Here is a 22,500-nt window from a genome sequence, read left to right as displayed (position 1 = left end):
TTCCTTACTGGGTTATTATTCTCTGTTGGAGCCCTTGGTCTTTTAGAATTTTGCTTTTCCAACTAGGATTCTATCTTAGATTGTAATAATTATAATAATAATAATAGTAATAATAATAATAATAATAATAATAAAAACACTTGTAATAATAATATATGGCCTAATATATATATATATATATATATATATATATATATATATGTGTGTATATATATATATATATATGTATGTATATATAAATATATATATATATATATATAGTATATATATACATATATATATATATATATATATATATATATATATATATATATATATACACACATACATACATACATACATACATATATATATATATATATATATATATATATATATATATATATATATATATATGCGGAAAGAACTAGATATATATATCCTATAGCCCATAAAGTGGTATGCCGTGGGCAAGAGCTTTGTTTCCCTTTCTGGTCTCATTAGCTCTCAGGCATTGCGACTTTCTTCCTCCACAGCCTGTAGGTGTTCGTGCTGTTATATCCTTCCTTAGGCGAAAAGAACTGAGGGGATAAGTTTTATATCTTTTATTTTACTGTATTGAATCTTTCATTAAGTGACCGAAGTAAAAGAAATTTCATTTTTTTTTGTTAGGCCGTTGTAAGATATTTGAAAATATGGTGGTCCTTAAACTGCTTGGGTCTTCTCTTCGTCAATTTAACATCATAAATTATACAGCGTGTTCATCAAGTTTCTTTATAATTCATGAAATATATTACAAAAGTCATTCATTTGATATCTTCTTGAGAGTGGTTCTGTGTACTCAGCTTCTATCAAGGTCTTGAATCTTTTTGCATTGTGAATTTCAAGGACCCTTTTGATGTAAGAGGCACTGTTAAATAAACACCTAGAAAGTTGTTGCTCCTTAAAAAGTAGCGCAATGTGTGTCATGGTGTGTTTAAAATAACATCAGATACGCAGACTCTGTGAAACTACAAAAGTAAATATGGAAAAAATCTACCGTCACCTCTGTCAATTTGTGCACTGAACAAGAAATTTATGGAGGTAGGGATAGTGTTGGATAAAGGGAAGACTAAAGCAGGAACATCTGAGGAAAACATCAAGCTTATAGCTATCACGGTCAACAGTGAGAACATTCTTACACAGGAACTTGTGATTAAACGTTTACAATGTGCAACTCACAAGCCCTTGAACCAAATGATAAACTGAGTGAAAAGAGTTTGTTGTTGACATGCTGGAACGAATTTCTGAGACTGAAACTTTCCTCAACCAGGTTTGTTTTAGTGATGAGGCGATCTTTCATGTTTCATGGAAACTACATACATAATGTAAGAATCTGGGGATCAGAGTATCCCCATGTGACCATGGAACTTCACCGAGATAATCCAAAGGCAAATGTACAATCCATCATCATTTCCTCCTATGCCTATTGACGCAAGGGGCCTCAGTTAGATTTCACCAGTCGTCTCTATCTTGAGGCTTTAAATTAATACTTCTCCATTCATCATCTCCTACTTCACACTTCATTGTCTTCAGCCACGTAGGTCTGGGTCTTCCAACTCTTCTAGTGCCTTGAGGAGCCCAGTTGAAAGTTTGGGGAGTGCGAATAGCACGACTGAACCATCTCCATCTGCCCCTCACCATTATCTCATCCAGGGCTTTGTTCTCAAATCTACAAAATCTGTTGGATATTGTTTCATTGTCATACCACAACTCATGTCCATACAGTAACACCTATCTCACTAAACTGATATATAGCCTGATTTTTATGTGTAATTTTAAGCGATTTGATTTCCAAATTTTATATAACCTAGCCATTGTCTGATTTGCTTTTTTCAATCTTTCATTAGACTCCAATTCTAAAGACCCTGTATTAAAGATCATAGATTCTACTTCAAAAGAGGACCGTCTGTCATGGTGTTTTGACATACCAACTTTCACAAATGGAAAATCGTTTTATTGTTTCTCTGTATGCATAAACGTATCGTACATGCTCTCCAGAAGGCTCAGCCAATTATTTTCACAAATAATGAAGATATAGCGGTCTTTAAAAAATGACGTCATCCTTACTGCGTCGTCTGCATGACGGAGTGACTGAATCGTCCTTGTGTGTTTATTTTTGCATATATATAGAGATTTTTTCACTTATGTTTTGAAATCTCGTACATCTGGCAGGAATGGAAGGCATTGGTAGAGGGTAGGTGAATGAAAACACGAGCTACGAGAACAGGAGCCAGAGTTTCCAAAGACATATAGAAGTTATAATGCATGTGTATGTTTACTTGCAGTTTGTATGTACATTGTGTTTTCACAACGTCCTCGGGAACTTTATAGCAAGGCTGATGTTACTTAAGGTCATAGAAAGAACAAAAAGTAAGCAGAGAACAAGAAAAAAGAACCAAGAAGAGAGGGAAACATGAATAGTGGCCTTTAAATGATGACGTCATCCTTACTGTGTCGTCTGCATGACTGAGTTTGACAGAATCATCTTTGTGTGTTTATTTTTGCATATATATATATGTATATATATATATATATATATATATATATATATATATATATATATATATATATATACACACACATATATATATATATATATATATATTATATATATACACACACACACATATATATATATATATATATATATATATACACACACACACACACACACACACATATATATATATATATATATATATATATATATATATATATATATATATATATATCTATCTATCTTTCTCTCTACCCTCTTTGGAATAAGCATACTATATATTTTCATGACAACTGATGTAAATGTTATGCCTCTGTCATTATTGTAATTAGCCAGATTTCCTTTTTTTTTGCCATTTTCACCAACACTCGTAGCTCCCATTCATCAGGTTTTGCCTCTTCGTGCCACATTTTACAAAATAATCTTGTAAGTATTCTGGGAGTGACTTCATTTTCTGTTAATATCATCTCAGCAGTTATTCCATCGTATCCAGTGGCTTTCCATCTCTTGAGGTATTTAATAATAACTTGGACTTGAAACACACTGAATTCATTCATGGGCACATCAAGATCTTCCTCAGCTTCAGGTATATCAATCAAATTATTCCTTTCATATCTCAAATCCAATCATTGATTATTTGTTCTTTAATGAGACATTAATTACTACAGATGTTTTCTTTCATCTTTTGAATGAATATCCGGCACCACAACTAGATGACCAATTAACCATCATTTTCCAGCAAGAAGGTGCACCATAACATTAGGGACTGCATCTTTGTTGGTCCCTGACCACCTCGTTCACCAGATATCACTCCCCTTTACTTATTCATATGGGCTTATGTAGAAGAAATTGGGTATCGAGCGAAGATGCGGGGACATCACTGAACCCAAGCAAATATCACAGATGCCATTGCCACCATTGTTGAGGCAATGCTACACTGACCATGGCAAGTAATAAGAGAACCTTGATTAGCTCCGGGCAACTAATGGTGCCCATATAGAGGTGGCGAAAAGATTTCAATAACTACTCGTTTTGCAAATATTCCCACCTATTTTTCTGTTCATTTGCTTTTGTGATAAGGTATATCTTTTGAATTGCAAAGAGTCTTTATGAACAACATGTACTGTGCAGTATATATGTATGTGTGTATGGAGTTGCACTCAGGTTTAATGTAACATGTATGAGAACTTTAAATAGGCCTCAACTCTTTGATTATAAATTGTTAAGAGGTTTGAGTGGTCACTATTTCATGAGGAGAAATCATGACAGAGTACATCTAGAAAATGTATCCTACTAAATATATTTAAACTTACATTCAAATAAAAATTTGACCAATCAGGAATAATAAATTGCCTTATAACCCAAAGTTTGTCTTCATACCTAAAGAAACGAAACAAGAAAAGAAATAGATAATCTCAAAGTGATATATGTAATTATCTTTAGCTCTAGTAGATTGAGAGCAAAGACTGCAAGGTTTGCAGAGATGAATAAATCGTTTATTCAGTAATTAGGAATGACTTATTTTAAGGAAGGTTAGACGTTATTCTTAGAGTAACCGTTTATTATTTTTTGCTAAGCTACAGCCCTATTTGGAAAAGCTGGATGCTATAAGCCCAGGGGCGTCAGCAGAGAAAATAGCCCAGTGAGGAAAGGAAGCAAGGCAAAATAAAATTTTTAAGAAGAGTAACGTTGAAATAAATATCTCCATATAAACTATAAAAACTTTTGACAAAACAAGAGGAAGAGAAACAAGACAGAACAGCATGCCCGAGCGTACCCTCAAGCAAGAGAACCCTAACCCAAGACAGTGGAAGACCATGGTACAGAGACTATGGCACTACCCAAGACTAGAGAACAATGGTTTGATTTCGGAGGGTCCTTTTCCTAGAAGGGCGGCTTACCATAGCTGAAAGTCTCTTCTACCCTTACCAAGAGAAAAGTAGCCACTGAACAATTAAAGTGCAGTAACCCATTGGGTGAAAGAGAAATGTTTTGGTAATCCCAGTGTTTTCAGGTGTATTAAGGACAGAGCAAAATAAATAAAGAATAGGCCAGACTATTCGCTGTGTGTATGCAAAGGGAAAATGAACCGTAACCAGGGAGAAGGATCTTTGTTTGATCTTTAAGGATTGGGTTATTGATAGATTATTTACTTTGATTTTAGCACTGAATTTATAGAGCTGGTCCACAAATAAACTTTGAATTTACGCCATTATTGCTATTTTGTAATCGGGAGTATATTTCATCCATTCATCCATGAATAAAACCCTTTCAATTCTGGAAGGAAAACAACAGTAAATGGGGCAACGACGCCCTACCCGTCCCCGCATTCGTTTCAGAGATTCTAATATTTAAATTCAAGATTTTCACTTCCTATTAATTCCGTTGCTTCGTATGTCATTCCGCATAAAATTTCAGCTCAGGTTTGGAGCATTCCATTACAGTTTAACATTCATTTTCTGGGAAAAAAATTACGAGGCACCATTACATAATCACAGCCATAGATGGCAAAATAAGACGGAGAGAATGAGCCACACCAATGACACCATATTTTGATGGTAGTTCAGAAGTGTTGATAATTATGAGAAGATGGCGTTGAGAGGGTGTGGAGGCGTAAGGAGAGGTTTCGCATAGAATGATTGTTTCCAAGGCCAGTGTTTTTCTTCGTTTTTTCTTTTACTATACTTATTTTTACTGACGGAAAGCTGTTATTTCTTTCTGGTTGAGGATTTTCCGTCTTACCTGGAAGTTATAGTGATGTTTATGTTTTATTGCTTAAAATTGCTAAGAGACATTGGGGTTTTAACTTGGTACTTTTAGTGGGTAGTACCTGAATTCTTAGAATCACACTCAAACACACACACACACACGCACACACACACACACACACACACACACACACACACACATATATATATATATATATATATATATATATATATATATATATATATATGTATAATAAAAGTTTTAGAGGATCTACACTATACGATAGTGATATAAGAAATAATTTTACTAAAAGAAATAATGAAACGTCTGAGCTGGTACCAAAAGTAACAGTAAGAAATATAAAGAAAACATTAAAAGATATGAAAAAAGGCAAAGCACCAGGAGAAAATGGCCTAACAATTGATTTGATAATTGGATGGTAGGAGATTTCGTAGTAGTTAAACTCGCATGAACTTTACACAAAATGTCTGCTGGAATGCACCATACTTACAGCTTGGATAAACTTTATCATTATACTAATTCACGAAAAGGGAGACACAAAAGGCCTGAAAATTACCGCCCAGTAAGTTTACCCTCCGTAAACTATAGAATATTTACATACATCATATTAGGCCGAATAGAAGCACAGCTAGACTTTAATCAATCAAGGGATCAGGTAGGCTTTAGAAGCAGGTATTCAACAACCGACAACATGCATGTAATTAACCAGCTAATGGAAAAATCAACAGAGTATGACAAATCACTATGAATGGCATCTATAGACTATGAGAAAGCTTTTGGATCTGTCAAAACATCAGCAGTAATGAAAGTACTCCAAAGACAAGGAATAGGTGAATCTTGTGTTAGAAAACATGAAGTAGAGCAAACTTATAAAGATAGTGCGAAAATTCTGATTGAGAAAGGAGTTAGACAGGGAGACCCCATCTCTCCTAGATTAATCACAGCGTGCCTAAGAAGTTAGATTTGGAAAATGTAGGAATTAACATGAACATTAATAGGGAATATGTAAGCAACATAAGATTTGCAGAAGGCATAGTTCTGTTTAGTGAATCTTGGGAGGAATTGCAAAAGATGATAGATTTCATAAGAGAAAGCAGAATATAGGACTAAAAATAAGTATGATTGAAAACAAGGTAATGTTCAATAGAGACAACAAATTAGGACATGAGACCGAAATAAGGATAAGCATAGGATGGAAAGCTTTTGGTAAACAAAATGAGATTATGAAATGTAAAACAATACTTTTTCTAAAAAAGAAAAATATTTAATTAGATGGTCCTACCGGTATTAACTTATGCATCAGAAACTTGGAGCCTTACTAAAGACATAGAACATAAGCTAGTTACAACTCAAAGAACAATAGAAAGAATAATGAAGGGAACAACAATAAGACAGAAAAAGAACGGTATGGATACGAGAGCAAACTAAAGTAGAGGGTATTCTAACACGTAAGAAAAATAAATGGACATGGGAAGGACGTATAACGAGAATGACAGATAATAGGTGGACATAAGAATAACTTATTGGGTCCCTAAAGATTTGAAAAGAAGCAGGGGAAGAAAAAGAAGGCAATGGATTGACGAACTAAGAACATTTGGGGGTGTACCAGGCGTGTTTCACCACGCTCGTACACTGTAACTGTTTTGATTTTTTAACTTATCACTCACTCTTCCCTGCACTGTTAATAGACCATCCTGTCTTTTCATGCTAGTTCATGCATTTTCATGGCTAAGTTTTTGTGACGTTCTTACTCGCAAGGCACTGTATAAAAACCGATTGTTTGTTAAATCTTAGATGCATTCACCTCGTCTCTCATTTGTCACCTAACTGGCGCCTCCGCACACGGGTATGAACTGGCATAAAAAGATCTCAAACAGACGCGAGTGCTAAGACATGTCGGAGCCCTTTGTCCTGCATTGGACTTGCTACGGATTAGAAATGCCGTGCCAAATGAACTTCGTCTTCAGCAGCTGTGCAGTAGAATGAGTAATGTGAAAGGCTGTGGATGAAATCAAACACCTGTTGGTGCATGGGAGCAGGAATCCAAGGTCGCAGTCTACATGTACTGATGTCACAGAGGAGGGTGGTGTTGGAGTCGTCGAGGGGGATGACTTCCTAACGGAGGGATGTGCAGGATATCCTACATGCTTGATACTCTGGATCCTGTCGTTGGGCTTCAGCCAAGGCATTGTAATCCAATCCCAGTTGAACGGCAGCCAACGTGTTTCTTGACAGGGCATCGACAACGGGATTTATTTTCCCAGGGACGTGTTGATGGGTGCAATTGTATTCAGCCATGGCGGAGAGATGTCGGCATTGACGGGCGGACCAGGCGTCAGACTGGCGAGTGAAGGTGTGCATCAGAGGCATGTGGTCTGTGCGAATGACGAAGGGCGTACCCTCTAAGAAATAGCGAAAGTGACGGACAGCCAAGTGCGCTGCCAGCAATTCGCGATCGAAGGTAGAATAACCTGATTCTGCCTTGGACAGTTTTCTGCTGAAGAAGGCCAATGGGCTGGGCAAGCCATTGACCACCTGTTCGAGTACTGCACCAATAGCGACGTCACTGGCATCGGTGGAGAGAAGGAGAGGAGCTTGTGGGATTGGAAAAGTGAGAGCAGCAGCGGTTGATAGGGCATTCTTTGCATTGCAGAAGGCCGCTTCTTGAAGGGGACTCCACTTCAGGTCTTTTGGCTTGCCCTTTAGGGAGGCGTAGAGGGGAGCAAGAATGGCGGTAATGGCTGGCAGAAAACGGTGATAATAGTTGATCATGCCCAAGAATTCCTGCAGAGCTTTGACGGTCGAGGGCGTGGAGAAGCTCTGAACGGCTGCCACCTTCTCAGGGATGGGATGGTCTCCTTCAGGAGTGATGCGGTGCCTTAAGAACGACACTTTGTTGGCGCCAAAGCTACACTTGTCATACTGGACTACAAGACCGTTTTGTTGCAGGCGGTCGAGCACGATGCACAGGTGACGGAGGTGTTCCTCTTTTGAGGAAGAGAACACAAGTATGTCGTCCACATAACATACACAGAAGGGGAGGTCCCCTAAGATGCCATCCATGAGATGTTGAAAAGTGGCCCCAGCATTACAAAAGCCAAAACAGGAGTATTTGAAGGTGTATGTACCAAACGAAGTGGTGATGGTGGTCTTGGGGATGTCTTCTGGATTCATAGGCACCTGATAATACCCCTTCAGGAGGTCACGTCGGCGATGTTTTGGAATGGGTAGTGATCCGGTTCTGTTTGCATGTTCAGGCGCCTGTAATCCCCGCACAGACGGAGGGAGCCGTCTTTCTTCAGAACGATGTGTAAGGGTGACGACCATGGGCTGGAGGCCTTTTTGCAAAGGCCCATTTCCTCCATTTCGGCGAACGTCTGTTTGGCGGTTGTCAATCGATCCAGCGCCATACATTTCAATTTTGTGAAGACTGGGGGTCCCGTCGTCTTGATATGGTAATAAATACCGTGCCTTGGCAGGAGCCGTGGGAGTTTGGCGAAGTTCTGGATGGAAAACTTCTGGGTACGACATGAGGAGGTGGGCGTTAGCATCCATGGGTGCGCTGATGTGGAGAACGAGGTTGGTGGGTATCACAGATGCATTGGCAGCTACCAGGTGGACGTCGGCAGACATAGACAGACTATTTCATGTCCTGAAGAGTTCCCTTGGCAAAAGAGAATGACAACCATCTGTGTCTAGCAAAAATCACACGCCTGTTCCTGCATCATGTAAAAAGAAAAGATTAGAAACACGGGAGGCCACCCCCCTCGAGCGATGGCCTACTTACATGTTGTTTGGCCACTGATAATCCTTGGCACATTTCTTTGCAGCTGCCCTGAATCTGTAGTGGTAGTAGCAAAACTGCGGCCGATGGGCGGCAGTAAGTGACTGTAGAAGTCGTTGGTTGGGGTGTGAGCGAGTGGTGGGTGATGGGTGGCTTTGTCGCCGCTCCGGCACATCACGGGGTAGGCTTGTATGTCTTACGGCATTCACGTCGGCTTCGGTTGACGTTAAATAGGCGTCCTCTTCGTCAGGAGTGTAGGTTTTGATGGAGGTCTTGGTCGTGAAGTGGCTGTCTATAAGGGCGTTGGCTTTTGTCATCAAGTCCTTTATGGGTAAACTATCGACATCGGGTATGGCAGACCGTAAAGGTTCAGCTAAACTGTGTACCCAAAGGGCACGGAGTAGGTTCACCTCATGAGGAGAGCCGTCTCTGGCAGTTTGCAGGGGAGCGATACTGGTCATTTCCCTGAGGGCGAGCGAAGCTATACGGGCGGCTGGCGGTGGCGAGTACTGCTGCAGAAGGTATGTTTTGAGGGCGTCATACGCTATTGAGGTGTCTCCTTGTTCATAAAGCCAGTCGAATATTTCTGGGAAGGTGTCCTCGGGTATCGCCGCGAGAACATAATCTGCTTTGGTGGTTGAGTGAGTCACGCCCTTGATGCGGAACTGGACTCCTGCGCGCTGGAACCAAACAAATGCTTCTCCGCTGGTGAACGACGAAAGTTTGAATGGGGTGGCGTCAACTTCTGTGGAGTCCGCTATAGTACAATGACGGGGGAGGGGGTGGTGGAAGGCGGGAGGAGCGAGTCGACTTCCAGGGTCACCAATGTGACAGTCTGTGGGAGGCTGTGACTAAGAAGGCAGGATGAAAGCAACTGAGTAACTTTATTACAGAACACCAGTTTATATGTACATCAAGTCCGGGCAAGAAGGACATAAAACATAACAGGCAATTTCATGTTCAACCGACAACCGTTTCTGTTAACAGTTACCTGTAAGAAAAACAGACATGTTTAATCAGGTCCCTGTTAGTGTGAAGGGAGAGCGAAGATACAAAGGATAATATATACTAAAAAAGAAATGCTGTTACTAAGTACGATCGTGTGACAGACGGTTGGTACAATACCGATTCTTCTTCAAATATGAATTTCAATCTTTTTTCGTCATTATAAGTAGCAGGGGGGATATCAGGAAGAGCTACCTCGGGGTGATGGTACATATTCTTTATGTCTTTAACAGGAACATTAGTAAAAAGGCTTTCTACGTGTAATAATGCTAGTTTACCCTAAGATGTTCTGTCTTTCAATAGCCTTACAAACTCAAACATCGAATCAAGTGTGTATTTTTTAGGGATGTATATCTGATTATACGATTTGTCTGTTTTGATACCTCATATGTGACAGTGCCGACCTGAGATATGATAGGTCGTAATTGAGGGTCAACTAAGCGCTTGCAAATTTTTGTAAAGGACCAAAGTGAAAATAGTAATAGTATGCAGTCATCTATCGTTCAATGAAACATGCAAGATAAATAAATATATTCGTTACTCAGAAAATAGATTCTCGTGGATAATATCATTATCAAGAGAATTAAATAATTTGAAAGCAATGTAAAAAAATAATTTGCGCTGGATCCGAGCCTCCTGGTTTAACGAAATCAGAAATCAGTCATTGCATCTATATAATATTCTTTTGAGCTGCAAAGTAGTTTTCAGTGCATTGCGTGAGATTGTACAGTATTATTAATCTTATTTGCTCTATTCGTTTCTATAACTAAGTATTGTTTACAGCAACCTATTTAACTTAAATGTAACATACTTATCATAATTCGACTGCCTAAGTATAATTACCAATATCGTAAATGAGCTGAACATGATTTGTGATTTGATAGGTAATATATAAAAGCACTGGTATTAAAGATTAAGGAGTTTCTTGTGACAATAGAATCTGTTATAATTATCAATGATTGAACAGAGTTAAAATTTCCGTGGAGTTTGCTATTGTTGTACATTCGAATGCATATCAATCTGCACCTGTCTGAAGCCTGATTAAAAGTATGCCTACTGGAAATATTTGCTTAATTTCGTGTGCGTTTGTATAAATACTTTTTATCATTTCTTCTTGGCTTTTTGAAGAGAAAAGGGCAGACAAACGGATTAGGTTCCAATTCCCGGTGTGTGTGTTTTTTATTTATTCACTCCTACCAACTGAAATTTAAATGGTTTATAAGGAGATATGAGTTTTCTGAATAGTTTGTCTTATATTTTTAGATTTTGAGGTCGAAATGTAACCCTTCTCTCAATACTAATCAAACTATGGTCTCCTTATGAGGTGAGCGTTGTTAATTATTCATACAGATAATTGCGAAGTCTCTCTCTCTCTCTCTCTCTCTCTCTCTCTCTCTCTCTCTCTCTCTCTCAACACTAATCGAAGCACGGCCTTTTTATTCAGTGAGCTTTGTTGTTGATCATTTATTCACTTTGCTGAAGTGAGAGAGCTTGCACGATGCGATGGCGGACTGGGCGATTGTACTGGTAGGTTTTCTCCAATCCGTCATGTCGCTAAGATCAGCTCTGATCATCCAGACTAGGACTAGACCGCTGTCAACCCTTCTACTTTTTTCCTTTTTCTGTTTTCCTTTCTTTCTCAACCTATTTGTCCAACCTCTTAACTTTCCATTTCTTCTTCCTTTGAAAATAGAAAGAAAAAATAGATATAAGTAGCCTATACATTCAGACATTAAGGAGCTGACAGCTACCTCTTGTGTCAGAGCAGAGCCTTTGGAACCTCTATAAAAACGCTGGGAACTCGCCTACAGGTTTCGAGAGTCTGGGATGGAGGATTCCCAAGGTGACAGGGGACGCAAGAATGGAATAGTGCTATTAGTGCCCTGCACAGGACATTCATAATGTGCAATAGCTGACCCCTCCCTGTGACTGACCACTAATGAAATAAGCTCAATTGTTCTTGAGCTTGACATAGATTTTGTGCATTGTTGGAGTCCTGGGCAACAAAAAGTCCATTTGCTGTTTCTTGATTATACTCGGTAGTATTTAAGAATCTGGCAGTTCTTGGATGTCCGGAAATTCCAGTAATCATCAGCCTTCCGCTGTCAATCCTGGTGAGAGAACAGGCTTCTGCCATGCGCTGCTCATTTCGGAGTTGTGTCACATTAGGGACAGTCCAACGTTGAGGAGACTTAACTGCTGGTTTAACAACACTTATGGGAAGTTGGGGACAGGAAAAATTTCAAGTCAACCGGGAATAAGTGGATGCGGCATCAGGTGGGTAAATATTAGCCACCCATCTTTTTTACAGTAGTGATCACTATGCTAGTAATTTTGAAGTTTTTAGCAAAGATTTCCAGATAGATACACATTAGGCAATATGTATATGATGAGTGAGAAATTGAAGTTAAAGCACAAATGGTCAAAGTACCAGATAAACAAATGATGCGTCGACTACAAAGAAGGTGTACTGCAAACCTGCACTGTAATAGTGTATGCCTGTTCTGCCAGCGGGGAACAAAAAATGGAAAAATGAAAACCAAGAATTAAGAAAACCAATGAGAGATTATGTTTATGTTCCAACAGCTAGAAATAAGAAACAAAGAAGTGTTAGACAATGCTGTAGAAAATGGGAATAGTATACAAAAATACAAAATAGTGTAAAATCAAGTACAGAATTTAATGAGGAAATAAGTTTCAACAATAACAGAGAGTTCATGAAACCCACTAGAGGAAGGATATAGTAAAGGCCAAGATGAAATAACAGCTTAGAAATGTAGCTACCACCAGAAACATATTTTCCCTCCTAGCAGAGGAAGAAGACGAAACGGCTAATCAGAGACTCCAGGGTAAAAGACCAAGGTGAGCACGTCAGCCTCAAAGAGAAGAGAAATGTCTGGTCCTATCCAGGTGCCAACGCACAGAAGATAGAAGTAGTAGTTGGTAAAACTACAGCAGAGAACAGAAAGACCTCTATTATTGTTTAACCAAGCGAAAACGATCTGTTCCTAAGAAAGGATGCCACTGGCTAAACAGAACCTTTGGTTAAATATTTAGAAAAAAAATCTGTTGAAATAGATAGGCACAAGACCAATAACACAATTGTTATAGGCATTCCCCTCAAGATTCATTGTCAGCCTCTTCACCCTCGGTGAGGCCACAGAGATAAATGAAAGGCCAGAAAAAGAAAGTTAAATTTATAGACCCTTGGGACAATTTCTATGGCAAGAGAAAATTATACAAAACCGATGGAGTGCAATTTAATGACGAAGGCAAGAGAGTATACAGACACCAACTTAATCTCAACCTGTACAATTGATTAGAGAAAGAACACAGTAGAAAAGGACAAATTCGACCTTTATAAAATCCTCCAATAACAAATAGGGGAAATTTGGCAGAAAATTTAGGTAATGCCGATAGATTAAAACTAAAACACTAGTAAATCAGGTTAACTAGCAAAGCCACTGTGAAAGAGAAAAAAGATAGAAAATTCTCTCAAAGTGGCACAATTCAAAGCTCAGTTAGTTAGAAACAAAATGGAAACCTTCAGGGCAATGATATATTGTGAGGAACTAGATGTCATTGGTATTAGCGGGATATGGAATCAAGTGAAAACAAAGGATTTTATCCGAAATTACGATATCCTAGGTTTCAAGCTTTTCAGGAAGGATTGCCTTACCAAAAAAAAAAAAAAAAAAAAAAAAAAAAAAATTAGAGTAATGCTCTACGTTAAAAGTCACCTAAACACGATAGAAATTAAATTAGGAACCAAATATGAAGTGACAGTTGCAATTATCAGCACCATAGGAGAGTATGTCCATACTGATAATATACAGACCACCTCATGAATTACAAGAATAGTACGTAGAGCTGTATAGACAACAGGGACTAGAAGTGAACAATAAGCTAGTTGTCCCGATGGGAGACTCCAATGCAGCAGTAAACTGGGACACTGAATTCTACATCATACACAGAAAGACAACGGCTACTAGAATTTGTCAACAAGGAATTCTTCCATCAGTGGGTCGATTAAACAACTATGGGATACAGCATACTAAATATGGTGCTAACAACAGAAGAAAATTTAGTATTTACTGTCTAGGTAGGTGAAAATATTGGGAAAAATTACCATAGATACTCAAGTTTCAGGTAAATATTCCTCATCTTAAAGAATAGAAAAGAAAGAAAAAAGTTAAGACTACAGACAAGGTAACTGGATACAACAGAAAGAATATACCAAGAATTTAGAATATGATGAAATGTACATACACAATGGATCTATTTTGTAGATGTATACAAAGAAAAGAGGGCTAAATGTATCTCGCATAGAAAAAATTTTACCAAATTGAACTCTACAGCTCAAATTTTTCAACAGAGAAATAGCCAATGGAATAAGAAGCAGGGACGGGAAACAAATTAATGGGTCCCCAACCCTCAATATGTGAAGTATCCAACCCAAAGAAGTTAAACAGAAATGTAGGTAAATTAATTAGAAATAACAAAATCAATAAAGAGAAAAGAATGGCTTCTGCTACTAAAGAAAACGTGAACGATTTTTTTTTGCATATGTAAACCATAATAAACTAATGAGAACAACATTAGCCCTTTAGGAGAACCGGAGAGTAATCTTATAACAAATATTTGGAAAAAAGCCGAATTGATGAATGCATATCGGAACCGTATTCACTCTCCGTACTAGTAATCAAATAGGAAGGTCCACAACCACTAAACAGAATCACCCTTACAATGGATGATGTCTAAAAGCAAATGAAGGGACTCAGTAAGACTAAGGCTCCATGTCAAGATGATATTCATCCAAAAGACAGCCAACAAAAGAAATGCACCACAAGGATGGAAATTAGGCAATGTTCCTCCAGTCTACAAGAAGGGACCAAAAGAAGAATCTGGAAATTACAGACCTGTGTGTCTAGCCTCAGTGCCTTGCAAAATTTTTTAATCAATTATAGATTCAATAGTATAATCTTCTGATAGATACCCAGCATCGTTTTAGACTAAAGATATGTGTGTAAAATCTGATAGTATTTTTCCACATGTTTAGCATATACGACAAAAGCAGGGAAATAGACATTTTATACCTAGACTTTCAAAAGGCTTTTGACAAAGTCCCTCACAAAAAATTAATGGTTAGAATTAGAGCACTGGGAATCATTGACGAACCAGCTGAATGGATCGATGATTGTCTGACAAACAGTAATCAGAGAATTATGATCAATGGAGATGCCTCTGAGTGGGCAGCTGTTACAAGCAAAGTACCAATATTATTTCTGATTTATATGAATAAACAGATTTAGCATTAACTAGTAGAATAGCTTAATTTTCCGACGATACTAAACTAGGTATAGACACTGCAACTCGAAGACATAGAAGCCTTAAAAGAGGCTCTTAATTAAGTTGGGAGAATGGTCCAGAAAATGGCATATGCCTTTCTACTGTGGGAAATGCAAAGTTATGCATATAGACTATAGTAATCCACAAAGTGATTACTCACTGCTGGGGAATGAACTAGAAAGTGTAAACCAGGAGGAAGATCTCGGCATTATTACTAGCAAAAATTTGAAGTTCACTAAACAGAACATAAAAGTTGAAAGGAAAGCACAGAAACTATTGGTAACATAAAGAGACAATTCAAATACAGAAACACAGACATCGCGCTGCAGCTTTACACATCATTGATAAGACCACATTTAGAATACAGAGTCCAATTCTTGGCTCCAAATATTCAGAAGAATATAGATAGATTGGAAGCAGTACAAGCTAGGGCCACCAAACTAGTCCCAACACTCTAGGCAATTTGGATATTGACGGAGAATGGAACGGTTGAACTTATTTGATCTAGATCTACAAACTCGATGATTAAGGGGACAGCTAATAGATATTAAAAATTCTTAAGAATAACAAATGTAGACCACAACAATCTCTCACGATTAGCGCCAATCATTCCAGAGGTAACGGATACAAGCTGAAATTAAAAGGATACAATACCACTCAGTGTGGTAATTTCTTTATATACGAAATAGCAAATACATGGTACAGACTTCCAGCGGATGTAGTAAACGATAAAATGGTAAAGGAATTTAAGAATAAGTTTGAAAAGATCATAAAGAATCTCCAGACGTTTAAACTAATTCGCTCTATCCAAGAGGAAATGGATAGTCTTCAAGACATCCAAAATCATTGTGACACTCTCTCGACACTGCTTTGAGTATGGCCTCCTTGTTCGTTGAGCTTTGTTTCTAATTATTAAGTTCGATTATTGCGAGGTTCCTCAGATTCTCTCTTTTCCTCTCTGTCTCCCTCTCCCTCTTTCTCTCTCCCTCTTTCTATCCAACTCTCTCTCTCAACACTGCTTGAACTATGCCTTCCTTGTTCGGTGAGCTTTTTGGATATTCTTTCATTTGACATTCGCAAGGCTCTTCAAATCTCTCTCTCTCTCTCTCTCTCTCTCTCTCTCTCTCTCTCTCTCTCTCACAAGTTGTAACCGTTTTGGTATCATTTACTATCATTTAAACCAGTCACATTTTTTGTCTGCTTACTTATACGTCAGTCATAGAATAAAGAAATAGTTGTATGGTAAAAAATAATTAAAAAAGTACTAATGGTTCAATCCATGCGTAACGACAAACCGCAATGAAAAGCATCGAGGAGTTATGTGCAGTATTTTAGACAAACTAAAGCGAAGTTAAAAGCGCATCACTTTAACTATGGATAAGACGTATTTATGAAATAAATCTTTGATAACAAGCGGCGAATGTTCGAATGGATGAAACCGAGCACAAGGAATCGCCAGATAGATTAGAAAACCGGTTTTAGGGAATTTGATTTCCTGGCATGCTGTGCTAAATAGTGAAGTGGCCTTTCGTTAATTGTGAAGTGGGACAGGTCCACGTGGAATGACCCACCACCCCCTAAAATGAGAGCATCTGAACAGGTACTTATTGGTTCTTAAAGGAATCAACCATTGCAAGATTTTTCTTTTCCGTGGAGTTAATCTGGTTTAGATTACATCATATGTCTGCAATCTGTTATATTAATTCCTTACTCATCTGAATACGGAGTTGTTCCCCCTCCCCCCCCCCTCCCCCTTCTGTCGCTAACTCATCACACTCCCCAATTGACAGGTACATGGAATTATCTGAATCGGACTCATGGAAACTTGATCAACTAGAAAAGCGACTGTCATATTACTTGGAAAGAGGGGAAAGCATCTATTTTAAAAACAAAAGGTTATACAAATTAAATTTGAATTATTTGATATAAGTTCGATATTTTTTTTTTCGTAGTGAAATAATAGGGTTAAACACTGTGGGTTTCAAAATATGCGTTATTGTTCGAGTATGAGAAAGCGATTTCCCCCGAGAGATGCAATGTCAGGAAGCTCTGCAGCAGTCAACGTTGTTAAAAAGGCTCCGCTGAACATGGGGTGGCGGTGGAGGTTCTCGTTTAAGCGACGACCAGAAAAGATTCCATGGGTGAAAGTTGCTCTCTCTCTCTCTCTCTCTCTCTCTCTCTCTCTCTCTCTCTCTCTCTCTCTCTCTCTCTCTCTCTCTCTCTATATATATATATATATATATATATATATATATATATATATATATATATATATGTGTGTGTGTGTGTGTGTATATATAAGTATACGCAACCTGTCAAAATTGACGGCTAAATATCTATATAAATATGCACACATGCACATGCACCCCCTATCACCAGGGTATAACTACTGCTCTCCGCCCTCCCGAGAGGCGGGAGAGCTTAGCTTGATATAGTAAGAGATGACTGCTGGGGATAACTGTTATTTTAGGAAAGATGAGAGAGAGAGAGAGAGAGAGAGAGAGAGAGAGAGAGAGAGAGAGAGAGAGAGAGAGAGAGAGGTGGGGGTGGGGGTGGGGGTGGGGGTGGAGGGTTTGATACCTGTAAAGTTACTCATAGGTTGTGCTATGCGAGGAGGTACCGGCATCCATGCTAATGAAGACCTAACTACCTCAACTCGACCTACACTAGGTTTCTCTCTCTCTCTCTCTCTCTCTCTCTCTCTCTCTCTCTCTCTGCTTGTCTCAATTGTATTTGGATGTGTTGTGTATGATAGGCGAATACCTTAGACATCCGAATGTTTCGTTTTATGTTTATTGAATACTGGTGCCAGTGTGTGTGACAACTGGGCAAGCGTGCCATTAGGTCTTCATGCAGCTGAATTCACTTTAGATGAAGGGAAGCTTCAGTTATCCATTTGATGATCTGTCTAAAATCTAAATGTTGAATTGGAAGATGAAAGTCATCGTACCAAATTCAATGTTCACAATTATATAATTTATAAAGGCGTTGATATTAAGCGTCATAATTTAGAGCTATTGAAATTTTTAATTGTTGCAAGTTTACTGAAAATCTCTCTCTCTCTCTCTCTCTCTCTCTCTCTCTCTCTCTCTCTCTCTCTCTCTGTTCACTATAAATACCGTGGTAACCTTTCAGCTATATTTTGGGAATTATTTCATTTTCTTGCAAAGAGCAATCGAAAATCGTGCGTAAAGCATATGCCAAGCCAATTTGGACTCGGAAAAAATGTTCAAACCTTGTTACTTGATTGGCCTATTTAAGAAATTTTGACATTTGTTAACAAAAATGAAAAAGTTCTTGGAAGACGATTCGAAACATCGATAATATGAATATTTCATAGTTACATGGACGACCACGGTCTCCTGTGTCAAGTTTGATTCCATCTGCAACTTATACCTTAATTCCGGGAACACGAAGGCCCGTTGGATGGTTTGTATGGCATAGTTTGGCAAGGATAGTAGGTCATGCAAGGCAAGGAGTTGGGAGTATGCTTGTCTCGCATTCTGTTGGTTAGTGGAGGTCGGCTCGTAGGGGCCGAGACAATGTCCGCTTTACCATCTGACCAAGTGTCAATCAACCTGCCTCCCTATCTGATTTCATATTGGCGAAGCTTTTCGACGGCAATGGGTTTCTCTCTCTCTCTCTCTCTCTCTCTCTCTCTCTCTCTCTCTCTCTCATATGTATATATATATATATATATATATATATATATATATATATATATATATATATATATATATATATATATATATATATATATATATATATATATATATATATATATATATATATATATAATGCATGCTTGTTAAGGTTATCTAATGGTTAGAATTTCCCTCATATTCATAATGAACATGAATCTGAACGTTAGTTGTTCGAGATGAATACTTACCAGAAGGTTATAAGAGTTATAAGAATCTTTTTGAGCAGTTCTCCCCGTCGTATAAGTGTGGGTACAATGTTAGATATAAAAAGGAATTAATCATTCCTAAAATTTCTTTATACTAATTATTTAGTTGAAATACCCTTTGTAACTCCATCCATACCAACGTTCATGTTACTATAATGTCTGGTGAAGCCTTAGCGATGTTTGTTAATACAAGACTTTTAATTAGAGGTTCAATAAAATTGACAGCTTTCCTATTTGAGGCTTTTGAGTGGTTTTCTGTTGAATCCTGTATTTTATTTTAAAACCCTTGAAAATGATCTTATAATCTAACTAAGAGGCAGTACGTAGTTCCGAGGCTTAGCCAATTGCACCTTCATTTTCCATACTTAGGCAGGAGCCATTGTAGAAACTGACCATGGGTTAGACGATGTCGCTAGGGACGCTGTGTACTATCCCGTAGATCGACCGAGTCGCATTCATTTGCCCACCTAAAAAAGGACCAGCAGAATCACACTTGAAAGTATATGAATAAACGATACCTTTTTATACGGGTAAGATTATCAGTTATTTCGTATAACATTTATTGACATGCAAATTAAAAAAGAAATTATTAAACTACTGCAAATATTACTAGCTTGTTTTATATTAGTTTTAGTTTGACTGACCGAACGGTCAGTAAACAGTTCATTACTTCTCTCAAGTGTTAGTAAGATACACCAAGATGCTGAGAGAGAGAGAGAGAGAGAGAGAGAGAGAGAGAGAGAGAGAGAGAGAGAGAGAGAGAGAGAGAGAGAGAGAGTCTTCAAACCGGTAACATCAACCTAGATAAATGGGAAATGCCAGGAAGAAATAGGTAATTAGGTAATAAGGTTTTTTACATTGATCAGAGATTCTTTGCTAATAATTTCATTGAAAACATCTATTGTGTTGGATTTGCTTTGACACCACAGCATAGTTGTTTATAAAACACATCCAGATGTGCGGTGCTAATAACATACGAGGCATCCGGCTGTTCCATCTTCTTTGCAGTCTGTCTGTCGGTTGTCTGGTCAGCCCTTGACTGAGTTGAGCCAGATACCAGGTAAGGCAAAGAGAAAAGTCGCACAACGCGACCTTTTTTGCTCAGAATATTGATTCCATTAATATGTTTGCTGGATAACATCCGCTTAACGGAATATGGTTATTACACTTGCATCAGTTTAGAAATGATATTTGGAAATGAGTGGAAAGTTTGACGGAAAGCTAAATTGATATCATTTATTGATTCTTTCCTCAGTTTAATGTCAATCGTTTTCTAGTTCGTAGATAGTAACTACCCCTGTAGACACTTCGCAAACTATAATTAGCTTATCTATCAAATTCCTTGGAAGACTCTCTCTCTCTCTCTCTCTCTCTCTCTCTCTCTCTCTCTCTCTCTCTCTCTCTCTCTCTCTCTCTCTCTCTATTAGTTATTATTAGCTATTAGTTAAAAAAATATGATTTCCTTATAGGCTAATCTCTATTTCTAATGTCTACATTATCAAAAAGAGATTTCCCTTCGGAAAGTTTAGTTTCGTTTCGAGTCTTCCCAAGAAAAGGCTCGTTGTATCTGCTGCCGACCCTGCTTTCGTATTCGCCAGTTTTTACTGCTTCATCTACTGTAGTTGTATGACCTCTACCAGACCAACTGGCTAATGCAACTGGATTTCCTACATTGGCTAGATCTATATCCTAATACTTCCACCATTATTAATTTGAATATCAGTTCTGCTACTAACTTGATTACCTTTATCAAAGTGAAATTCTACTACTACTACTACTACTACTACTACTACTACTACTACTACTACTACTACTACTACTACTACTTATAACGATATAAGCGTGTGTAGAAACGCCTTTCTTGTGTTCATTACGTTGCCATTTATTATCAGAAATTTTTCATAAACCACACGAACAGATCCATAATAAAAACTAGATTGTTGTGAGTGCCTTTTTTCTTGCATAATGAAAACCTTGTGTTTTGTTATTCCTTTTTGAAGATTCTGATTATTATTCTCCTTAATCAAAACCTTAAAGTTTGAGACCCTATTCTGGTATTTTTATTGAAAAACCTAATCGTTTCAGTGTTCACAAGCATATTTTGCTTGAAGCTGCTTTTTGGCATCTTTGTTGATAATTTTCCATTAAAAAATGCATTATTTTTCAAATTTTCAAGTACATGCTTCGATAATTGCTGTTGAATATCTTAGATCTAACACGAACTTCGAGAGAGGTTTTGAAAAATTTCAACGTCTTTGATCCAACTTAAACTTGGAGGGAGTCATAGGAAATATTCAAGATCTTTGTTTTACTTGAACGTCAACAGTTCTCGAAAAAAATGTCTTAGAAAAATGTTGACAATCTTTTATCCAACATGGCTATCGACAGTTTTTGATCATTTCTAAATTTTTTATTCATTTTTGGATTGCAAGTGTTTAAAAAAAAAATTCAAAACATTTCAATTAAATATAATTTAAAGTTTTCTGAAGTGTTCAAACTATATCATCTAATTTGAATTCCAAGAAATTTTCCTGAAAAATTGCTTAAAGCAACTTTCATTTTAAGATTTTTCAGAAATGTCCAAAATGTTTTAAACAACTCTTATTTCAAGAGGTTTTGAGAAAGTTTTTATTCTTTTTAATCAAAATTTGATTGCAAGTGTTTTATGAAAATGTTTCCTTAGAGCAAACGTGATTTTGATGAAAATCTTTGAAAACGTTCAATATCTTCAAACCATCTTGAACTTCAAGAGAATTTTGGAAATATTTTCAAAACCTTTGGTCCAATTTAGATTTCCAGAGTTTTTTTTAGGTTACTTCAACGTCTAGTAGGTTTTTGTAAATGTCTGGGATCATGGACTAACCTTGATTTTTAGGAGATTTGTAAAATATTTAAATTATAAAACTTTGATTCAAAGGAGATTTCATTAGTTACTGAAAAATTATTAGAATCTTTCATTAAAATTGAACTTGAAGAAAGTCCCAGAAAAAAAGAAAAGAAAATCAAAATCTTTGTACAGCTTAGATTCTAAAAAGGTTTTGAAAACTTTTCAATTTGAATTCCATGAAAGGCTATGAAAACTTGCAAAATCTTTATTCAAATAGAAATTGAAGAAAGTATTCTAAAAAGGTTAACAAAATATTTGATCCGGCTTGAATTCCAAGAAAAGTTTGAAAGATGTTTACAATCTTTGATCCAACAGAA

The 22,500-nt window shown here is 37.5% G+C and overlaps 1 protein-coding gene across 2 annotated transcripts in view; it reads left to right on the top strand.

The window, feature by feature from the left end:
* LOC137643951 (uncharacterized) overlaps nt 1-22,500 on the top strand; it is a 217,547-nt gene that overhangs the window by 60,579 nt on the left and 134,468 nt on the right. Inside the window, exon 1 of one of the 2 annotated variants that reach the window (XM_068376739.1) lies at nt 19,713-19,826. The exons of the other annotated variant lie outside the window; for it this stretch is intronic. The gene's annotated coding sequence lies outside the window, so the exon portion shown is untranslated. Of the gene's footprint in view, nt 1-19,712; nt 19,827-22,500 lie in introns of those variants that run through there. 2 annotated transcript variants of the gene reach the window in all.

Source organism: Palaemon carinicauda, chromosome 7 (assembly GCF_036898095.1).
Source record: "Palaemon carinicauda isolate YSFRI2023 chromosome 7, ASM3689809v2, whole genome shotgun sequence".
Classification (NCBI taxonomy): Eukaryota; Metazoa; Arthropoda; class Malacostraca; order Decapoda; family Palaemonidae; genus Palaemon; species Palaemon carinicauda.
This window is presented reverse-complemented; position numbering and strand designations above follow the sequence as displayed.